The sequence below is a fragment of the Budorcas taxicolor genome, chromosome 17 (assembly GCF_023091745.1).
Source record: "Budorcas taxicolor isolate Tak-1 chromosome 17, Takin1.1, whole genome shotgun sequence".
Lineage (NCBI taxonomy): Eukaryota > Metazoa > Chordata > Mammalia > Artiodactyla > Bovidae > Budorcas > Budorcas taxicolor.
This window is the reverse complement of record NC_068926.1, coordinates 31261423-31277251: the sequence shown is the minus strand read 5'-3', so window position 1 is coordinate 31277251 and position 15829 is coordinate 31261423. Positions and strand designations below refer to the sequence as shown.

Here is a 15829-nt window from a genome sequence, read left to right as displayed (position 1 = left end):
ATTCCAAGTAAAACAATGTAATATTTTGTAATGCTCATTGTTTGTTTTGTTTCTTTATCTAAAGGATTATTTTAGCTATACTTTAGTTATTGCTTCATTTGCATCACAATATCAGACTGAATAATGCAAACAAAAAATTGTCAACATTGATAATGTAAATGGCAATGTATCAAAAGTAAAAAAAATGTTTTTCCTTTTGCATACGTATAATTTTTTATTTGTTGAAAATCATACATAGATTGCTAAAATGAACAGACTGATTGATTTTAGCTGAGTTAGTTCTATTATTTTAAGCATAAATAGTCCTGAAGAAGTATTTTTTTTTTTACTAGTCTACCAGACTCCACTCTCATTCAATTCCTCCCCAAATATATTTTCGTTAGCACAGTCAATGTTATTAGATATATATGTAACAACATTATATAAGTTCAAGTTACAAAACCTTCCAATATCATGCACTGCACACTAATTAAAATACAGACATTCATAAGGCCAAACATCATCTTGTTCTGACACTCTTTCTCACCTATCACATATCCTCACTGAATAAACCAAGGTCATCTGTGTTTCACTGATTTTCTGTTTGTTTCTGTTTGTTCTACTCTCTAGGCAAGTCCATAAGACTTAACTTAGGAAGGTCTTTGGCTCTCCCAAGGCTGGCTTCTTACTGCTCAGTTGTCAGCTAAGTAGGCCACTATAGTCAATCATTCTAAAATAGATACTGGCACTTCCATTAATCATTCTTTGTCATTATATTTAATTTTATTTGCAGCACTTTTTACTATTTCAAATGTGTTGATCCTTCATTTGTTTGCTATGTATTGTGTCTTACACCTCCAGAATGCAAGATATAAAGGAACAAGTGTTATTTTCTGTCTCATTCCATAACATACATATTTTTCCATCACAGAAAATGAATAGGGCTTGACATACAGCTGGTGCTCAGTTGATATTTTACATTTGTGAATAGCCACAATCACATTTTCTGATATGTGTTTAGCGTGTTCTGTGCATGCTGAACAGAACTTAAGCAAAGAATTACTGAAACCATTTGCTAGAAAGCACATAAATGTATCCACCTATTATTTTGTCATGTCATTTTTCCTGATTAACCACCTGTAAATATTATTTCATAGGGTTCCTCCTTGGTATTACAAAAATGCCTATGATTCTTCAATGCCTACATGATAATTTCTGAATCTCAAATTGAATCTCAATTATATTTTAACAACTGTTCACAGCACTGACTAAATATTTGATGTTACTTAGGAATTAGAGCTATTTTGGGGTGTGACAAGAGTATTGTGGTATATATTTTTCAGTATGAAAAATAGTTATGAGAGAGTCAATTCCTAGGCAGATTGATAAGAAGTTCAGGGTCCCCAAGGAAGAGAAAGGGGTCTGGGGCTCTCAAAGTGGAAATTGGGGGTCTGGATCCTCAAGGAGGTGAAAAGGACAAACTTTTTGCCCTCTACATTCCTTAGTCTTAGTCAATTACACAACTCAGTTTAAACTCTGTACTAGGGATTATACAACAGCAATGTATCAGACTGGAGGACAGTTTCTCCTTCTTGAAAACATTCTGACTAATCCTGATATCTTAGAATGTATATTATGGGAGTGGGTCTAGAGGATCTTTCCATTGTTAAATTCTAATCTTGTTTCCTAAAATGTAAATTGCTGGAGTGGGCCTGGTAAAATTTTCACAAACTTGAGACATTCTTTTGATTCATTGTAATAACTAATTATAAGGTATATAACTCCATTGTTAACACTAGCAAGGGGGTACTCTTTTTTTTGCCCCCTTCTGATGTCTATGTCAGAAGCTTTCTCTATCCCTTTTATACTTTAATAAAACTCTATTGCACAAAAGCTCTGAGCGATCAAGCCTCATCTCTGGCCCCAGATTGAATTCTTCTCTTCTGGAGGCCAAGAATCCAGGTGTCTTTTCGTGGGTCAGCAACAACCTTTCAGTTATCTCATAGAGATACTTACTGAATTATTTATATTTGAAATTATAGGATTTGCTTGAAAATAATACAAGGGTTAAAGTTAGCATAACAAGATTGGCCCTGTGCTGATCATGAATCTATTCTCACTACTTTTGCAAATGTTTGTAATTTCCAATAATGTTTAAAAAAAGAAAAAGTCTCCATAGCCTAACACCATTTAACGTAACGAGCTTGATTTCTGAATACTTATCTATTCTTTATGCCAGTCCATTGGTCTTCTCTCTATCCTCTGAAGATACATAAGCATTTCTCTTTCAATCCAAATATGTTAATTCAGTACCCACATGCAGCAAGAATCTTTCCAGACTGTCTCAGCCAAGGTTATGTAGAACTCGGCCCTTCTATAAGATGCGCTTGCACTATCCATTTTGACAGTTATTTAGCTGCAACGGCCGGCACACTCAGTGCAAGCGGCTGCGACCAGTCACATCCACAGCTGAGTTTTGTTTTTGCTTTGGCTCCATCCCTTCTTTCTTTCTGGAGTTATTTCTCCACTGATCTCCAGTAGCATATTGGACACCTACTGACCTGGGGAGATCTTCATTCAGTATCCTATTATTTTGCCCCCATGTCCGAGGTCAGGGCAGCAGCTGAGAGTCCCAGGCTGTGACGGCACAGGAACGGCCGAGAGGAGCCACCCCGCACCCAAGGCCAGGGGTGGCAGCCGGAAAGATAAACCCACCTCCAAGGAGCAGTGGCTGCGCTGGCGCAGGAGGGCCTAGAGGAGCTATCCCACGTTGTAGGTCAGGAAGGACGGCAGTGAAGAGATATCCTTCAACCAAAGTAAGGAGCAGTGGCTGCGCTTTGCTGGAACAGCAGAGAAGAGATACCCCACAGCCAAGGTAAGAGAAACCCAAGTAAGATGGTAGGTGTTGCAAGAGGGCATCAGAGGGCAGACACACTGAAACCATAATCACAGAAAACTAGTCAATCTAATCACTCTAGGACCACAGCCTTGTCTAACTCAATGAAGCCAAGCCATGCCCGCGGGGCAACAGGCGGGTCATGGTGGAGAGGTCTGACAGAATGTGGTCCACTGGAGAAGGGAATGGCAAACCACTTCAGTATTCTTGCCTTGAGAACCCCATGAACAGTATGAAAAGGCAAAATAATAGGATACTGAATGAGGAACTCCCCAGGTCAGTAGGTGCCCAATATGCTACAGGAGATCAGTGGAGAAATAACTCTAGAAAGAAAGAAGGGATGGAGCCAAACCAAAAACAATACCCAGCTGTGGATGTGACTGGTGATGGAAGCAATGTCCAATGCTGTAAAGAGCAATATTGCATAGAAACCTGGAATGTCAGGTCCATGAATCAAGGTAAACTGGAAGTGGTCAAAAAGGAAATGGCAAGAGTGAACGTCGACATTCTAGGAATCAGTGAACTAAAATGGACTGGAATGGGTGAATTTAACTCAGATGACCATTATATCTACTACTGTGTGGCAGGAATCCCTTAGAAGAAATGGAGTAGCCATCATGGTCAGCAAAAGAGTCCAATATGCAGTACTTGGATGCAATTTCAAAAATGACAGAATGATCTCTGTTCGTTTCCAAGGCAAACCATCCAATATCACAAGTAATCCAAGTCTATGCCCCAAACACTAATGCGGAAGAAGCTGAAGTTGAACGGTTCTATGAAGACTTATAAGACCTTGCAGAACTAACACCCAAAAAAGATGTCCTTTTCATTATAGGGGACTGGAATGCAAAAGTAGGAAGTCAAGAAACACCTGGAGTAACAGGCAAATTTGGCCTTGGAATGTGGAATGAAAAAGGGCAAAGACTAATAGAGTTTTGCCAAGAAAATGCACTGGTCATAGCAAACACCCTCTTCAACAACACAAGAGAAGACTCTACATATGGATATCACCAGATGGTCAACACCGAAATCAGACTGATTTGCAGCCAAAGATGGAGAAGCTCTATACAGTTAGCAAAAACAAGACCAGGCGCTGACTGTGGCTCAGATCATAAACTCCTTATTTCCAAATTCAGACTTAAATTGAAGAAAGTAGGGAAAACCGCTAGACCATTCAGGTATGACCTCAATCAAATCCCTTATGATTATACAGTGGAAGTGAGAAATAGATTTAAGGGCCTAGATCTGATAGATAGAGTGCCTGATGAACTATGGAATGAGGTTCATGACTGTACAGGAGACAGGGATCAAAACCATCCCCATGGAAAGAAATGCAAAAAAGCAAAATGGCTGTCTGGGGATGCCTCACAAACAGCTGTGAAAAGAAGAGAGGTGAAAAGCAAAGGAGAAAAGGAAAGATATAAGCATCTGAATGCAGAGTTCCAAAGAAGAGTAAGAAGAGATAAGAAAGCTTTCTTCAGCGATCAATGCAAAGAAATAGAGGAAAACAACAGAATGGGAAAGACTGGAGATCTCTTCAAGAAAATTAGAGATACCAAGGGAACATTTCATGCAAAGATGGGCTTGATAAAGGACAGAAATGGTAGGGACCTAACAGAAGCACAAGATATTAAGAAGAGATGGCAAGAATACACAGAAGAACTGTACAAAAAAGATCTTCATGACCCGGATAATCACGATGGTGTGATCACTCATCTAGAGCCAGACATCCTGGAATGTGAAGTCAAGTGGGCCTTAGAAAGCATCACTATGAACAAAGCTAGTGGAGGTGATGGAATTCCAGTGGAGCTCTTTCAAATCCTGAAAGATGATGCTGTGAAAGTGCTGCACTCAATATGCCAGCAAATTTGGAAAACTCAGCAGTGGCCACAGGACTGGAAAAGGTCAGTTTTCATTCCAATCCCAAAGAAAGGCAATACCAAAGAATGCTGAAACTACTGCACAATTGCACTCATCTCACACGCTAGGAAAGTAATGCTCAAAATTCTCCAAGCCAGGCTTCAGCAATATGAGAACCATGAACTTCCTGATGGTCAAGCTGGTTTTAGAAAAGGCAGAGGAACCAGAGATCAAATTGCCAACATCCGCTGGATCATGGAAAAAGCAAGAGAGTTCCGGAAAAAATATCTATTTCTGCTTTATTGACTATGCCAAAGCCTTTGACTGTGTGGATCACAATAAACTGTGGAAAATTCTGAGAGAGATGGGAATACCAGACCACCTAACCTGCCTCTTGAGAAATCTGTATGCAGGTCAGGAAGCAACAGTTAGAACTGGACATGGAACAACAGACTGGTTCCAAATAGGAAAAGGAGTACATCAAGGCTGTATATTGTCACCCTGCTTATTTAACTTATATGCAGAGTCCATCATGAGAAACGCTGGACTGGAAGAACCACAAGCTGGAATCAAGATTGCCGGGAGAAATATCAACAACCTAAGATATGCAGATGACACCACCCTTATGGCAGAAAGTGAAGAGGAACTAAAAAGCCTCTTGATGAAAGTGAAAGAGGAGAGTGAAAAAGTTGTCTTAAAGCTCAACATTCAGAAAACGAAGATTATGGCATCTGGTCCCATCACTTCATGGGAAATAGATGGGGAAACAGTGGAAACAGTGGCAGACTTTATTTGGGGGGCTCCAAAATCACAGCAGATGGAGACTGCAGCCATGAAATTAAAAGACGCTTACTACTTGGAAGAAAAGTTATGACCAACCTAGATAGCATATTCAAAAACAGAGACATTACTTTGCCGACTAATGTCCGTCTAGTCAAGGCTATGGTTTTCCCAGTGGTCATGTATGGATGTGAGAGTTGGACTGTGAAGAAGGGTGAGCGCCGAAGAATTGATGCTTTTGAACTATGGTGTTAGAGAAGACTCTTGAGAGTCCTTTGGACTGCAAGGAGATCCAATCAATCCATTCTAAAGGAGATCAGTCCTGGGATTTCTTTGGAAGGAATGATGCTAAAGCTGAAACTCCAGTACTTTGGCCACCTCATGCGAAGAGTTGACTCATTGGAAAAGACTCTGATGCTGCAAGGGATTCGAGGCAGGAGGAGAATGGGACAACAGAGGATGAGATAGCTGGATGGCATCACTGACTCGACGGATGTGAGTCTGAGTGAACTCCGGGAGATGGTGATGGACAGGGAGGCCTGGTGTGCTGCCATTCATGGGGTCGCAAAGAGTCGGACACGACTGAGCGACTGAACTGAAGTGAACTTGAATGGTTTTAAATTCTATTTCTTGAACACATCTTTTTAAATTTTTTTACATTCTTGTGTGCAATTCAATATACAATGCACTGAATTTCAAACATCCCACAAATGATTACCTACTTATAAATTGTCTTTTTTGAACACAAAGATCTTTAAATGAGAATAAAATGTCTCTCCCATAAATATTTAAATTATACAACACTTCCAAAATATTTTAGATACAGAGAGTATATTTCAAAGGGAATCGGGTTTTTAAGCACTTTATTGAGATATGCTATGCTAAATCACTTCAGTAATGTCTGACCCTTTGGGACCCCATGGCGTGTAGCCCTGTAGCCCACCAGTCTCCTCTGTCCATGGAGATTCTCCAGGCAAAAATACAGGTGTGTGTTGCCATTCCCTGCTCAGGGATCTTCCCGACCCAGGGATCAAACCCGTATCTCTTATGTCTCCTGCATTGACAGGCAGGTTCTTTATCACTAGTGTGACCTGGGAAGTCCCCTCATTGAGAAACCATTGACATATAAAAATTATATATATTTAAAGTGTACAGTTTGGTGTTTTTATATGTATACATTGTGAAATGATCACTACAATCCATATAATCATATCTATCATCACATAGATAGCACCTGCATGTGTGTGTATTTTAAGTTCTAAGACCTATTTTCCTAGCAAATTTCAAGTATAATGTATAGTACTGTTAACTTTTGTCACCATATTGTATATTAGACCTCCAGAACTTAGTCATCCCATATAATTAAACTTTTGTAACCTTTGACCAACATCTCCCCTTTCTTCACATCCCTCTGCCCTGTCAATGACTATTATATTCTCTGCTTGTATGAGTTCAACTACTTTAGATTCCATCTATAAGTGAGAAGTATTTGTTTTTCTGTCTGGTTTATTTCACTTGGCATAATGTCCTCCAGGCTTATTCATGTTGTCATAATAGAATTCCTTTGTTTGTTAATAATATTTCACTGTATGTATGTGTATATACATGTGTATATGTGTATGTATAATTCTCTTCATTTAAAAGAATATCACGTGTTGACATTTTTTTTTTTTTTCAGTACTTTGACTACACCAAAGTAGCTGGATTCTGCAAAGGCAAAAACTGTGGAATACTCACGAGTGAAACTGCAGCAGATCCACTGGGGCTGTAATGGCTGTTGGTTTACTCACTGGCAAAATTTACTAGGATCCTCTGCAGAGCAAGCTGCTGGGGTCCACAGCAATGAGCCATAGGGTCCTTGGGGGTAAAACCTGTTGGATAACCATGCCCCAGTGTCTACTGAGGCTCTCAGTGGCAAAGGACCCTCTGCTAGGGTCCTCTGCAGAGAAGGCCAATGGTGACCACAGTTGTACCTACTGCGTGGCGGATATTGATAACCTCCATCTTCTTTGTTTTTGTCAAAAACAGACATCTCAGCTATGCCAATTTTTCCACAACAATCTGGGTAGGGCAAAATCAGTGCAGATCCTCAGGTAGTGCTCCAGAAGGCTGAAGAAGCTGATCATTCATCCTGCCTTCCTTGTCCTCTCTGAGCAGAATTTGTGATGGTGAGCTGTGGCAGTCTGGAAAAATAGGCAAAATGCTCTTCCTACAATTTTAGTGTTATTATTCTTATGTCTTGTTGTTGTTGTTGTTGCTGTTGTTCTGTTTTGTTTTCCTCCATTGTTTTGTTGCAGCTATTTAACTGGACATATGAGCTTCTGCAGAGATGTTTTCATTCAGGGATAGCTATTTAACTGCGTTTGTGCAGAGATGAAGTCCATGGTCTCTATTCCGTCATCTTGCTGTTGCCCCCTCCCTTCTTGTGGGGACTTTTTAAAAAGTAATTCTAGTGAAATGTGGCACATTTTAATAGCCATTTCCCATTCGTATGCTGGTACCCTCCTGCTCCAGTCTTACTGAAACCTGTTTCGTTTCACTGACAAGAAAGTTCAAATCCATGTGGCATTGCAACTAGAATACTTGAGTGGGCTGCCATTTCCTTCCCCAGGGGATCTTCCTGACCCAGGGCTTGAACCCAGGTCTTCCAAATTGCAGGCAGATTCTTTACTGCCTGAGCCACCAGGGAAGTCCATATTTACTACACTTATGTATATTTACATTAAAAGAATAGGCCAAAATATCCATATTAAAAGGTTATAGATTTGGTTTCTATTTCAGTAAGAGAGTCATATTTTCTACCAAATTCTCATTATATACATTCAAATAAAACTTAACTACTTTAATGAAGAAAACAAAAGTTTCCACTCTATGACTTGGGCAACTAGGAACAAAGCTGAATCTTAAACTAAAAAAAATCAGTTAATCTTTTTAGTATTTCAAAATATCCATATGTTTTTAAGATGTTTGAGTTTTGTAACCATGAGCTTTATATCATGTAATATAATTACTAGGTATTAGTTTCCTTGGACTACTTTGGACCTAAACACTACCTGTGCTAATTCTATTTGGGTTTTTTATTTCCACAATAAAATTTGCTACTGCATAATGTAGAGCCTTGACTTGTGCAAATAATTTTTAAAAATAAGAAAATTCAAAAAAAAAAAAAAAGAAAATTCTTCAGCACCTTGGAATCATTAAATTTAAATCTCATGTCAATGTATGGCAAAACCAATACAGTATTGTAAAGTAAAATAAAGTAAAAATAAAAATTAAAAAAAATAATCAAAAAAAAAAAAAAGAAGTGGGGAAATTAAAGGTAAAGAAACAGTGCTTTTCCCTAACACTAACCACTGATACTCAGTTCTCAAGTGATTTTATTACACAGGAAAGTTTTTCTTTTTCTCCGCAAGTTGAAGTGTTTCAGGAATCCTTTAATATACTACCCTCCTCCCTGAAGGGCTTCCCTAGTAGCACAACTGTAAAGAATCTACCTACAATGCAGGAGATGTGGGTTCGATCCTTGGGTCAGGAAGATCCCCTGAAGAAGGAAATGGAAACCCACTCCAGCATTCTTGCCTAGGCAATCCCATATACAGAAGAGCCTGGCTGGCTACAGTCCATGGTGTTGCAAAAGAGTCAGATACAACTTAGCAACTAAACAACTCCTCCTCTCTGAATACATTCAGATACTTTTCATCTCTTTGATGAAAAGAAACTAAATCTAATATTCCTCTAAACTGACAAGGCAGAAGCAGAGTAAACAAATAGATAGCATGAGAGAAACTGGAATGAGATAGGCATGACATGATGAGGAATGAAACACAGATATTTGCATATATGTAGATGTGGGGCTTAAATATTTTTAAAGTACTTACTGAATTTCTAAAATATTATTTGACTTCTTCCTCTTTGGTTTTATTTATTATAATATAGTGTATTGCTGTGTGCAAAGTACCTTTTGATTAAACCTTTCCATTTGTATTACTTTTAGAAATTTTAGCTGCTCGGTTTCACATATGCTAGATAGTATGTTTGGATACAGGCTCATGAAATCATAGAAATTTATTGACTCTCATTCCATGTTCCATGCCTCTTTGCATGCCTGAGGATATACTACGCAACATATGTATGACAGTCTCAAGGAGAGATGCTCAGTGAGAACAACTGTACAACATCCAAGCCCTTCACTGTGTCCTGAGGCACTGCTATAAAACACAGTGGTACGTGATTGGTAAAAAAAATGAACCAGCAGGACTCCATGAGTTGTGACGTGTGGCATCAGGAGATGACTGTTTATTACTGTTGCACTGAGTTCCTGACAAGGTTTTTCCAACAAGCAAGGTTTTTCCAACGAGTTTAAAAACAAAAAAACAAAAAAACACTGCCAGATACTTTCATTGTAAGAAAATGCAGAGTGCTTTCAAGTGATCTTCTCCTTATGGGAAAACTGACCTGGGGAAAACTTTTCTAAATTATGTCATGGACAAAAAAATGAATTGTCAGGGGAAGATGTTTTTCTTGACTATATCTTGCCCTATTGTGATAGCGGTAGATCTTTTTCATGGCAGTGTTGCCTCGAGCATAGGTGAGACACAGTTATCTTTGCAGAAAGTTTCTAATTATGACATTACTTTAGGAGTAAAAGAACTTATTTGATTTATATTTTACTGAGGTTTATAATTCCTTACCACTATAACCGTATAAATGTGACTGATTCTTTAACAAGTACATGTTTATATTAAAGAAGTGGAATCTCTTAAGTTGCTCTTGATTTCAAACATAATGTGCTTCTTACTGTAATATCTAATTATTGCAAAAAATGAAAAGCAATATAAATACAAAATATAAGTATTATGTAAGTTTCTACTAAAAATAACTTAATTTACAATTAAATTATTGCTTTTGTAGGTGACATTTGGTGACACTGAATAATTCAGATTCAATATTCTCTAAAAATTGATAGACTATTGATATACCTTCTAGCTATCTTTTTCCCATACATTTCGTTCTTTTCCCCATTCATTTCATATATTTTAATAAACTCTTTACAATCAAAATAGTTTGAAAAAACAAAATAAATAACTTTAGTGAAAGAAAGTGGAGTCTCATAAATTAAGAAAATACAAATCAGAACACAAGAGGAAAATTTTTGCATCCATATCAAACAAAAATAAGCAAGTAAACAACCTTAGATCCAAGAAAGTGAAGAGGAACTAAAAAGCCTCTTGATGAAAGTGAAAGAGGAGAGTGAAAAAGTTGGCTTAAAGCTCAACATTCAGAAAATGAAGATTATGGTCCCATCACTTCATAGGAAATAGATGGGGAAACAGTAAAAACAGTGTCAGACTTTATTTTGGGGGGCTTCAAAATCACTGCAGATGGTAATTGCAGCCATGAAATTAAAAGACGCTTACTCCTTGGAAGGAAAGTTATGACCAACCTAGATAGCATATTGAAAAGCAGAGACATTACTTTGCCGACTAAGGTCCATCTAGTCAAGGCTATGGTTTTTCCAGTAGTCATGTATGGATGTGAGAATTGGACTGTGAAGAGAGCTGAGAGCCAAAGAATTGATGCTTTTGAACTGTGGTGTTGGAGAAGACTCTTGAGAGTCCTTTGGACTGCAAGGAGACCTAACCAGTCTATTCTAAAGGAGATCAGCCCTGGGATTTCTTTGGAGGGAAGGATGCTAAAGCTGAAACTCCAGTACTTTGGCCACCTCATGCGAAGAGTTGACTCATTGGAAAGGACTCTGATGCTGGGAGGGACTGGGGGCAGGAGGAGAAGGGGACAACAGAGGATGAGATAGCTGGATGGCATCACTGGCTCGATGGACGTGCGTCTGAGTGAACTCCGGGAGATGGTGATGGACAGGGAGGCCTGGCGTGCTGCGATTCATGGGGTCGCAAAGAGTTGGACATGACTGAGCAACTGAACTGATTTAAAGATACTGAATAGTTCCCACATAGTGACTTAGCAGCAGCAGCAGCCTCCAAATATCTCATAAAAGTTTTTGTGTTATATATATATATACGCATATATATATACATATATATACACACACACATATTTGAAGTATAACGTTGAAAAGTTTTGAAACTTCAGTGTATCAAATTGTTTGTTTTTCAAAGTACTATATAATACTTGAATCCATGAAATCAATTGAATTGTTTCCATTTTACCATTAATACTAATATTTATGGAAGAATTTGTGGAGTTCAGTAACGTAATGAACAATTTCAAATAAATGAATAGATAAGCACATAACTTTAGCTTGCATGTAGACGTAAATCTTTTACAAAGATAATAAGTAACAGCTAGAAACATGGATATCATTAAGGAAAATATGTATATTTAACTAATATGCTAAATAAATACTAGATAATAACTTACATTTATTAATCAACATTTATATCTCAACTATAACTTCTAAACTATATCCAAAGTAAAATAATGTGAACTCAGAGCCCCAATGTGACTCAACTCATCAACTAACAACAAAATATATAAAATCAATGTAGTTTTTGACAGAAAAATAACCATCATCTACAATATCTATCATCTACAATAACCATCATTATCTACAATATCTTCCTCAAACAACATTTTTATTTTATAAGATAGGAAATAAAGCAAAATAGCTATGTATTATATCTGCTTATATATGTAATATATAAGAGGTCACTTTCTGATATACATATGATAGACCTATCAGGTCAGAAAGTGTGCTTAGTCATGTATGACTCTTTTTTTTTTTTTAACTTTATTTTACTTTACAATACTGTATTGGTTTTGCCATACATTGACATGAATCCACCACGGGTGTACATGAGTTCCCAATTCTGAACCCCCCTCCCACCTCCCATCCCATATCATCTCTCTGGATCATCCCCATGCACCAGCCCCAAGCATCCTGTATCCTGTATTGAACACAGACTGGCGATTCATTTCTTACATGATAGTATACATGTTTCAATGCCATTCTCCCAAATCACCCCACCCTCCCCCTCTCCCTCAGAGTCCAAAAGTCCGTTCTATACATCTGTGTCTCTTTTGCTGTCTCACGTACAGGGTTATCATTACCATCTTTCTAAATTCCATATATATGTGTTAGTATACTGTATTGGTGTTTTTCTTTCTGGCTTACTTCACTCTGTATAATCGGCTCCAGTTTCATCCATCTCATTAAAACTGATTCAAATGTATTCTTTTTAATGGCTGAGTAATACTCCATTGTGTATATGTACCACAGCTTTCTTATCCATTCATCTGCTGATGGACATCTAGGTTGTTTCCATGTCCTGCCTATTATAAACAGTGCTGCAATGAACATTGGGGTACATGTGTCTCTTTCAATCTGGTTTCCTCAGTGTGCATGCCCAGCAGTGGGATTGCTGGGTCATAAGGCAGTTCAATTTGCAATTGTTTAAGGAATCTCCACACTATTCTCCATAGTGGCTGTACTAGTTTGCATTCCCACCAACAATGTAAGAGGGTTCCCTTTTCTCCACACCCCCTCCAGCATTTATTGCTTATAGACTTTTGGATCGCAGCCATTCTGACTGGTGTGAAATGGTACCTCATTGTGGTCTTGATTTGCATTTCTCTGATAATGAGTGATGTTGAGCATCTTTTCATGTGTTTGTTAGCCATCCGTATGTCTTCTTTGGAGAAATGTCTATTTAGTTCTTTGGCTCATTTTTTGATTGGGTCATTTATTTTTCTGGAATTGAGCTGTAGGAGTAGCTTGTATATTTTTGAGATTAGTTGTTTGTCAGTTGTTTCATTTGCTATTATTTTCTTCCATTCAGAAGGCTGTCTTTTCACCTTGCTTATATTTTCCTTTGTTGTGCAGAAGCTTTTAATTTTAATTAGATCCCATTTGTTTATTTTTGCTTTTATTTCCAGTATTCTGGGAGGTGGATCATAGAGAATCCTGCTGTGATTTATGTCTGAGAGTGTTTTGCCTATATTCTCCTCTAGGAGTTTCATAGTTTCTGGTCTTACATTTAGATCTTTAATCCATTTTGAGTTTATTTTTGTGTGTGGTGTTAGAAAGTGATCTAGTTTCATTCTTTTACAAGTGGTTGACCAGTTTTCCCAGCACCACTTATTTAAAAGATTATCTTTAATCCATTGTATATTCTTGCCTCCTTTGTCAAAGATAAGGTGTCCATAGGTGTGTGGATTTATCTCAGGGCTTTCTATTTTGTTCCACTGATCTATATTTCTGTCTTTGTGCCAGTACCATACTGTCTTGATGACTGTGGCTTTGTAGTAGAGCCTGAAGTCAGGCAGGTTGATTCCTCCAGTTCCATTCTTCTTTCTCAAGATTATTTTGGCTATTCGAGGTTTTTTGTATTTCCATACAAATCTTGAAATTATTTGTTCTAGTTCTGTGAAAAATACCGCTGGAAGCTTGATAGGGAGTGCATCAAATTTGTAGATTGCTTTGGGTTGTATACTCATTTTCACTATCTTGATTCTTCCGATCCATGAACATGGTGTATTTCTCCATCTATTAGTGTCCTCTTTGATTTCTTTCATTAGTGTTTTATAGTTTTCTAGGCCTTTAGTTTCTTTAGGTAGATATATTCCTAAGTATTTTATTCTTTTCATTGCAATGGTGAATGGAATTGTTTCCTTAATTTCTTTTTCTACTTTCTCATTATTAGTGTATAGGAATGCAAGGGATTTTTGAGTGTTGATTTTATATCCTGCAACTTTACTATATTCACAGATTAGCTCTAGTAATTTTCTGGTGGAGTCTTTAGGGTTTTCTATGTAGAGGATCATGTCACCTGCAAACAGTGAGAGTTTTACTTCTTTTCCAATTTGGATTCCTTTTATTTCTTTTTCTGCTCTGATTGCTGTGGCCAAAACTTCCAGAACTATGTTGAATAGTAGCGGTGAAAGTGGGCACCCTTGTCTTGTTCCTGACTTTAGGGGAAATGCTTTCAATTTTTCACCACTGAGGATAATGTTTGCTGTGGGTTTGTCATATATAGCTTTTATTATGTTGAGGTATGTTCCTTCTATTCCTGCTTTCTGGAGAGTTTTTATCATAAATGGATGTTGAATTTTGTCAAAGGCCTTCTCTGCATCTATTGAGATAATCATATGGCTTTTATTTTTCAATTTGTTCATGTGGTGAATTACATTGATTGATTTGCAGATATTGAAGAATCCTTGCATCCCTGGGATAAAGCCCACTTGGTCATGGTGTATGATCTTTTTAATGTGTTGTTGGATTCTGATTGCTAGAATTTTGTTGAGAATTTTTGCATCTATGTTCATCAGTGATAAAAATATGGAACGCTTCACAAATTTGCGTGTCATCCTTGCACAGGGGCCATGCTAATCTTTTCTGTATCATTCCAATTTTAGTATATGTGCTGCCGAAGCAAGCACCATGTCTGACTCTTAGGGACCCCATGAATGTAGCCTACCAGGCTCTTCTATCCATGGAATTTTCCAGGTGAGAACACTAGAGTAGGTTGCCATTTCTGACTCCATCTTATATATGGACAGATTGATAGATATATTGTATGTTTTATCAATCACATATTTGTAAGAGATAAAAGTATTATTGGTTATAGCACTTAACTAAACCTTAACTCATACATGCTTTCTTAATAAAATCTCAGATGCTGAAATTGTGCTATATTCAACTAGATAGAAAGATATCAAACACAGAAACCCTCTAGCTTCCTCCAACTGTTAGATTTATCCATGTTATCCATTTATCCATGTTAGCTTCATCCATTACTGTTAGATTTAACAAGGAAAATCTGCAGTGTGACAAGATCTGAGATCATCTTACATAATCTGTTTTTGTTGAATTAAGTAAAGAAATATATAATTTTATTTTTTATTGCATGACAAATCTAGTGCCCAGTGATTCAACATTTAACCACTAGGATACTTAAAAAGTTGAAATTATAGCTGTGTAACTCTCACACAGAAAAGAATCAATTCAATGAAAATCCAGATTACATTTCTATTCCTTAAAATATTTTTTCTATTTCCACAAATCTTTAAATTTAATCAAAAGAATTATTAAAACTCATAGTGTACAAAAAAGTCCTTTGAGATTTGTTGTTGTTGTTTTGTTTTGTGTTTAAGTATTTCCTGTATCTGGGATTCCCTTGTGGCTCAAATGGTAAAGAATTTGCCTGTAATGTGAAAGATCTGGGTTCAATCCCTGGGTTGGGAAGATCCCCTGGAGAAGGGAATGGCTAGCCACTCCAATAGAATTGCCTAGAGAATTCCAAGGACAGAGGAGCCTAGTCGGCTATAGTCCATGGGGTC

General features: G+C 37.5%; 1 non-coding gene across 1 annotated transcript; it reads right to left on the bottom strand.

The window, feature by feature from the left end:
* Positions 1 to 14822: 14822 nt before the first annotated feature.
* Positions 14823 to 14929, bottom strand: LOC128062671 (U6 spliceosomal RNA). Its single transcript, XR_008200825.1, has one exon. It is a non-coding gene; the product is annotated as a U6 spliceosomal RNA (small nuclear RNA).
* Between the last annotated feature and the right edge of the window lie 900 nt (positions 14930 to 15829).